We start from the raw sequence: 7,455 nt of genomic DNA, 5'->3' as shown, positions 1-7,455 counted from the left end.
ATCCTTTCGTTCTTTTTCTCTTTCATGGATGCTATGTTCTTTGGACGCTTGTTTAGACCAAGTTAATGGCCTTTTAGGCTTCCCCCATGAGAATAGGAGTTCACTTTTTATATAATAAGAATTATATGTCACGGGGGTAGGGGATCAGGATTTTAGAGATGCTTAGGTGGGGCATGGCCAAAAAAAGATTGGGAACCACTGGACTACATCCTGGTAGAGAAAGTGCCTGAGACCCTCCTGCCTTCTGAACACCTGTCTCCTTACCCCCAGGCTCCCTTCCCAGTGTTGATTCTGTGTTTCTGTGTGTGGCTGAGGGAGGTGGACACATGGAGGGAGTTAGCTCAGGGGAGCCTAGAATTTGGAAACCGTGAAGTGACATTTTGTGAACATGCAACTCATATAAACCAGTGGTGCTGGCTCTGGAAAAGCAGGCGTGAGGATAGGAACCCTGAGCTACACCGCTGTCCTCAATCCTATTTGCCACTCACTCTATTTTTTTCTTTTCTAGAGGATGGGGATTGCTGAGACCAGCTCAAAATTGAGCGAGGGTGGAAGAGAAGGGAGTGGGGAATATATCTGCCTTATGCTCCAAGGCTCCAGCTCCCTGGAGGAATGAATCCCAGTGTGAACAACTCTAGAGAAGGGGGCTTGGAGACAGATTCAGGAGGAGGGAACCTAGATGCTGAGACCATTGGCAGAGAATTTCTCTTTGGGATACTGCCAAGCTTTACACTCCCGAGATAATATCTGGATCTCAGCCCTGGGCAGCATCTCCCTCCCATCTGGGAATACGAAAGTGGCTATTCCATTTGAGGTTCCCTTTCTTTTTAGTCCTGGGCTTCAGAGTAGGATCTTTCTGGGAAACAGTTGCAGAAACTGCTTTGTGGATGGTCCCGTAGGTTCCCCTCTACAGATGCTTTGCTCTCTTCCATGTGTTTTGCTCTCTGCCCAGTTTTTAGGACTTGTTCCTTTGGTCTCATTCTAGGTAGCAGCCCTTGATAAGTTCTTGTCTTCTTTCTAACAGAATATTACCAAACCTGAGGGGGTCATGGGGACCCCTGGTACCCCTAGGCTACATACCAAGGCAGGTTAGGAACGTGTCACTAGGAAATAATTAATTTCCCTAAGGCTGCTCATATCCTTATTTTTATTCTCAGTATAGAGTTGAAACTGTGCTGTAATACTACTTCAGGCCCCCATGTTTACATTTAAAAGCTAGGATTGAGCAGTGGACTTGTGGGGTAAAGTTACAGAGATTGAGGCCTAGAATTGACTCCTCTCTTATCCCTGCCTCCTTTGTTATTCTCTTTCCTCCACTCTCCAGCAACATAGTAAGATAAGTATTGGGGCCAATTTTCAGATTACGGTCTTTCGGCTTAAGCTCTGTTGTCTCTGGTCTATGTGTGTGTGGTTATGGAGTTTGACAAAAGAGACTACCTCAAACATAGTGTGGTATGGAAAGAATATATCTAAACTTTGTCCCTGGTTGCTAGCACAGATCCTCAAAAAGCCTTAGGGAATTCTTGAATGATAGGAATGTCTTTGTTTTGCCAATGAACTGACTTATGGTGGGCCCTTAGATAGCTTTAGGATGTGGGCTGGTCACCTATTAGGAGCAACCACATGATTAGAGTTAGAACCTTAGACCACAGAGGGAAGGAGGGCTGGATTTGGGGCTCAATCGGGTGGCCATTGATTTAATCATGCATATATAAAGAATCCCCAATGAAAACTCAGGGTTTTGTGGAGCTTCCTGGTTGGTAAACACAGTGATATCCAGGGAGAGTGATTTGCCCTGAACCTATGGGAAAATGGCATGGAAGCTGTGTCTAAGATCCTTCCAGACCTTGTCCTGTGTGTAGCCTTTATAATAAAACTATAATGTGAAATATGGTACTTTTAGTAATTTCTGTTTTTCTAGTAAATTATCAAACCTGAGAGGATCATGGGAACTCCTGAATCAGAAGCATGGGCTATTGTCCCCAAGACTTGTAACTGGCATCTTACCTGAAATGGGGGAAGTATTAAGGACTGCCTTACATCTGTGGAGTCTAATGCTAACTCTAGGTAGTTGGTGCCAAAGAATTGATGTCATTCTTTTAGCAGCCACCACTGGATTAATATCTGTAAACCTACCTCTGATCCTATGCATCATACATAAATCAGTTAAAATGAAGGAGGCAGAGCCCAGCAGTATATTATGGGGGGCAGCATATGTTTTTGTGACACATGCCTGCACTTAGATGATTTTTAAAGTTCTGTATAATTTATTTTTCTTATCAGAACTCTCTCAGCCTAGAATTCCTGTTGGGGTCATGCGCTTAAATTTTTGGGAGCTTCACATCGTGGTCTTGCTGGATACCTCTTAGTCCCACTTTCATGGGAAGCAGATACTTAAGCAAGTCACACCTGTGGAATTTTTTAGTCTCAGCCCAAGGGCAGGGTAAGTAGTGTGTGTGTGTGTGTGTGTGTGTGTCCAAGAATGAAGATGATTATATTCTGATCACTCCTTTTTTTCTGGGGTATAGTTAAAGTAAAAAGCTCACCACTCACATGGCCCTTTTGTTTCTGCTCTCTTCATGGATAAATATTACTTGGATCTCATGTAATAAGATAATAAGGGTCCGTTCAAATGTCACTTGAGCCCTGGCCGATGTTGCACATTGGAGTGTTGCCCTGTATACCGAAAGGTCACAGGTTCGATTCTGGTCAGGGCACATACCCAGGTTCTGGGTTCAGTCCCTGGTTGTGGCACTTATGTGAGGCAACTGATCAATGTTTTTCTCTCATTTTGCTGTCTCTCTCTCTCACCTTCACTCTTTGTCTCTCTGTAGAATCAATGAAAAGCATATGCCTGGGTGAGGATTTTTTTTAAAAAGTCAGTTGACCCACCTGGAGACAAAATTAGAGTGGATTTGCCATCTCTCCAATCATAAATGAAAGAAAGGTATTTTCTTATAGCACAGCTGGACTCAGCACCCACTGACACTCTCTGTCCCCAGTTTCAAAAGCGCAACCTTCAATGGGATCTCATTTATAAAATACTACAGGGTTCTCTATGCAGGGTTTCAAGGCCCTCACCTTTCCATACAATTCTACCTTTTCATCCCCATCTCCCAACACTTTCTTCCAAGTCAGAGTCAGGACTAGAATAAGGTAAGGACACAGTTTGAGGAGGCACTCACTCTCAGGTGCCTTCCCCTAATCCAAACCCTGCTCCACTTTGCCTGCACTCAAGCCACATTGGGCTGTTATTTCCCAACCCAATTGTACTCTGTGCTTTACTACTTCTGTGCCTTTCCCCACTGTTCACTCAATCATCACTACTCTCGCAATCCTTTCTCTGCCTAGGGAAACATTTATCCTTTCTGAAGTCTTTCTGATACCCTCACCTTTACTGTTTGCCCCTTGGTAGGAAGTAACTCCTCTGCACAGGTTTTTATTTGCAATTGTTTCTTTATGCTATGTACTGGAGTCTTTTTTAATGAATAAGACGGAATTCGGATAGAAGTAACATAGAGGAAGAAACTTGGACTCTGGAAGTGTGAATCAAACCCATCTGTCTGACTGCAACACCTGAGCCTTTTGTTACTTATAATAGTAATGTTGATATATTGAGTGCTTGGTTTGTACCAGATACTATTCTAAGGGTTCTAACTGTATTAACTTATTTAATCCTCAAAACAAACATATGGAGTATATGCTGCTGCTGCTTTCCCCATTTTACATATGAGGAAGCTGAGGCACAGATTGGTTAAGTAACTTGGCCGAGCTCACTGAGCTGTTTAACAGAAGAGGTGAGATTCAAACTTTGTAGTTTGAGTCTGGAGTTGGTGTACATTACCACTATGCTGTATCCCTCTAGTGCTGATTATCACTAAAAGCTGCCATCATCACTGTCACTATCTTCATCATCAGATTTTCCTTACGTTACCAAAAAGGGGTTCTGGCCCTTAGAGGGTCTGACTAGGGCAGACCCACTGTGTGGGTTCTTGACCTCATGCAGGAAAAAATTCACAACACAAGTCCAGGTGAATTTTAGAGGACATTTACTAATCTGGGGACAGGGAAAATAATAAAGGGCTGGGAAATGAGCCTAGGCTGGTCTGCTTTGGCTTACTAATAAGTCAGAGAAAAGGGGGGCTTGGGGTCAGGTTCAGGGGGTTCACCTCGGAATGAACTGCCGTTGTCCATTGCTGCCCTGGATGCAAGTCTCATGGGGACCCTTAGAGTTTAGGAGATATGTGCCTGTGGGAGAAGAAGGGAGGGAATAAGAGGGGAAAGGGAATGGCACGGGCTGCTTCCAGGGGGAGAGGGGGAGTGCTGGGTCCTTTGGGGGCTTTTATCTCTTTCTTGAAGGCAGGAATCTTAGGGGAGGTCTCAGCAGAATACTCATCAGTTTTCTAGGTGTGCTCCTTCAGGGTTACGGTCTCCACTGATTGGTCAGTGTCAGGGCAGGGTCCTTAGTCATTGCAGCTGGTCCTGGTGTCACCTACCTGGTTTTGCTGCTTTTCTGGGCCTGGAGTTCAAATACAACTGAGCCCTAGATGTTATCTCTAGGGAGATGACCTTCTGTATCTGCTATAAATTGCTCTGCCAGTTTGTTCAGTTTCCCTGTTCCACTTGTTCTGATTTACTAGCCTGTCTCACAGCTTATAGCAAAGTACTCTATTCATCATAAAGAAACTTAAACCTGTGTATAGTTAGACCTCCTGTCCCCTACCCCCTTCTTCCTGTGTATCAGCCTATTCCAGCTTTCCCTTCCTTCCCAACATAATGGTCAATCGTAGTCCATCATTTTTACTGTGCTTCTACCTTATCATATATTGTAGTGCCTGGTTCCACTGTCCTAGCAAAATCCAAGCTCTTGATAAATCCCAAATATCCACCTGTTTTTATACCTGTGTTGCTTAGTGCAGTATGCCTGGGGAAAGTTAACCAAACCTTTCTGACTATTGACACTATGAATTTACCTTTCTCAAACTCAGTACAGCCCTCTGAATTGAACACAGATAACTCTGATATCTTTACATTATGGACATTTCATAAGGATGCACTTTCACACAATGACTCCAAATTGAAACCAGGCTTACCTATGAGCTCAAGTATTTAATGTATCTCTGAACCCCCCTAGATAGGTAAGGGTTTAGGTTTTCTGCCCAAGGCTTTCCTTTTATATCTAGAATAAAAGCCAGTCGCAGCTGTCATACCTCTAGCAATTATTAGGCAAGGCATTCAGAATCTACACTTCTCCTTTCACATGGAAACATGAGTTCTGCCCCTGGTTTTAAGAGGTAGGTGCTCACTGACGAAAAAAGTCAGGAACTATTATTTACTGAAGAGTTCTTCTATGCCTAAGCATACATATCATTTAAGATTGTTCCATTTTCATATAACAAATAACTGAACTAAAAGTAAATAAGAAAATTTATGATTCAGATATTGGATGTACTGAAGCCTCGATGGGTGTTTGATTCAGCTAAGGACTCGGGGTTTTTTCCATCTTCTTCTACCATTCACAGTATTAGCTTCCATCTGAAGGCTGGAAGCTTGATGGCTGCAATGATTCTAGGAGTCAAGCAACTTCCTAAGAAAAGAAGACAATTTTTTCCTGATTGCCTTTTCTTATGAGTGAGGACACTTTATTTCGTCCTTCTGCAGTCTTCTCCTAATGTCTCATTGAGGAGAGTTGGGGTTAAATCATCACCCTTCCTAAACCAGAGAGCACCAAGGGAATGGATTACCCCTATACAATGCAGATTCAACCCTGGAACTGCGATCAGCCTCCCTGAGACACATGACTACAAGGAGAAGGGCGGCATACTTATGCAAAAATGACGTTCTTTTAGTAAGGAGTTGGTTATGGTAGGCAAAACAGTGTATTACAGAGCATTGAGGTTATAGTAATAAAGAGCACAGGGCAATGTCTTAGCAATTAAGACCACTAAAAGCCACCATGGAGTTATCATCTACTTTTCCCTACTTACCCCAGCTTACCCTTTAATATGACTAGATGACATTTTAAAAAGGAACTAGACAGACCTGATACGTGCAGGTATTTCAGAATATCAGATGGTTTCTCATTTTTCAGATTGGAAGTTCAGCTGAAAAGAATAGGACAAAAGCTGTTCACTGGCCTTTAGCTACAGGGTTAAAATCCATAGGCCAGCTTTCCAATGTCAGTTGTCATGTAGATAGTTTGGAAGTCATTGCTTTTGTACTGAAAACCAGAAAAATAAAAAAGCTGAACAAACTGAGAATCAATGACTTATCTTAGACCCATAAGAAAACATGTCACAGGGCAAATGACCACCCCGAATTCTGGAGAAAAGACAAATCTGGGGAGTCATAATCTATCTGTCCTTACATAGAGCACAAACAGCTAGACATAAACAGGGCAGAAGACTTAAAGAGTAAATTTGACAAATTGCTGAAGACTGAGTGTGGAATAGTATGAGAGTGAGGAACCCAACCTGCAGTTTTAGAGGTTTCATGGTCTTTAAATCCAGGAACTTTAGCAGGTTCTTACAATGAAGATCCCAGAGAGATCTTATGGCTCTGGCAGTGGGAGGGGAAGTGTGCTCCTGTGAAATAACCCAGAGCCTTCTCCATGACAAAGACCTACTCTGCAGTGGAAATACTTTCCCAGAGTGTTATCTCTGTTAAAGGAAAGGCATTCCTCTTTTTTTTAAAAAAAATGTATATATATATTTTTATTATTGATTTTTTTACAGAGAGGAGGGGAGAGGGATAGAGAGTTAGAAACATCCATGGGAGAGAAACATGGATCAGCTGCCTCCTGCACATCCCCCACTAGGGATATGCCCGCAACTGCGGTACTTGCCTTTGACCGGAATCGAACCCGGGACCCCTGAGTCCACAGGCCAATGCTCTATCCACTGAGCCAAACCAGTCAGGGTGAAAGGCATTCCTCTTAACCACCCACTCTAGTCTTCCATTTTCATGTCAAAGGGAGAAAGAAGCTAGGAAATATTTGTGAAGGACTCAGCCTAGGGACCCAGGCCCACAAAGGACTAGCATTTAATTGTAAGATTATAGAACATTTCACACATTTTTACCATGTCACAAGTGCCCAGTATAATAGGAGTGGAGTACAGCTAAAGGAGCTATAATGTGCATAGATTCTGCAAGGAGTAATTAGGGAAGCCCAAAGATAAGGAAGACAAAAATAAGGACACTAGAGGAATCTGAACACCCTCACCTACAGCTACAGCAAACATTACGCACAGCTCAACTGCTAACCAGCCTAACATAAAACTTCTTGCTAAGGGTCTATTCACCCAATTTCAGACTGTGTAATTATCAGGGAATTAAAAATATGTATGGCTCTCTTCCCCCCTCACAGCCCGCAGTCCCCACAGCCCCTCCTCTCCCATCGCGTCTGGAAGGATGGCTGGTGGGATGGAGGAGTCGGAGGTGGGCAGACAGAGCTGT

The 7,455-nt window shown here is 43.2% G+C and overlaps 1 protein-coding gene across 3 annotated transcripts in view; it reads left to right on the top strand.

Annotated features, from left to right (window-relative positions):
- BHLHB9 (basic helix-loop-helix domain containing, class B, 9) overlaps positions 1-7,455 on the top strand; it is a 12,987-nt gene that overhangs the window by 438 nt on the left and 5,094 nt on the right. The window contains exon 3 of one of the 3 annotated variants that reach the window (XM_015564953.1): positions 2,284-2,443. The exons of the other annotated variants lie outside the window; for them this stretch is intronic. The gene's annotated coding sequence lies outside the window, so the exon portion shown is untranslated. The remainder of the gene's footprint in view (positions 1-2,283; positions 2,444-7,455) is intronic. 3 annotated transcript variants of the gene reach the window in all.

Source organism: Myotis davidii, unplaced genomic scaffold (assembly GCF_000327345.1).
Source record: "Myotis davidii unplaced genomic scaffold, ASM32734v1 scaffold1060, whole genome shotgun sequence".
NCBI classification, from domain to species: Eukaryota; Metazoa; Chordata; class Mammalia; order Chiroptera; family Vespertilionidae; genus Myotis; species Myotis davidii.
Note: the sequence above shows the minus strand (reverse complement) of the source record. Positions and strands in the feature narration are given on the sequence as shown.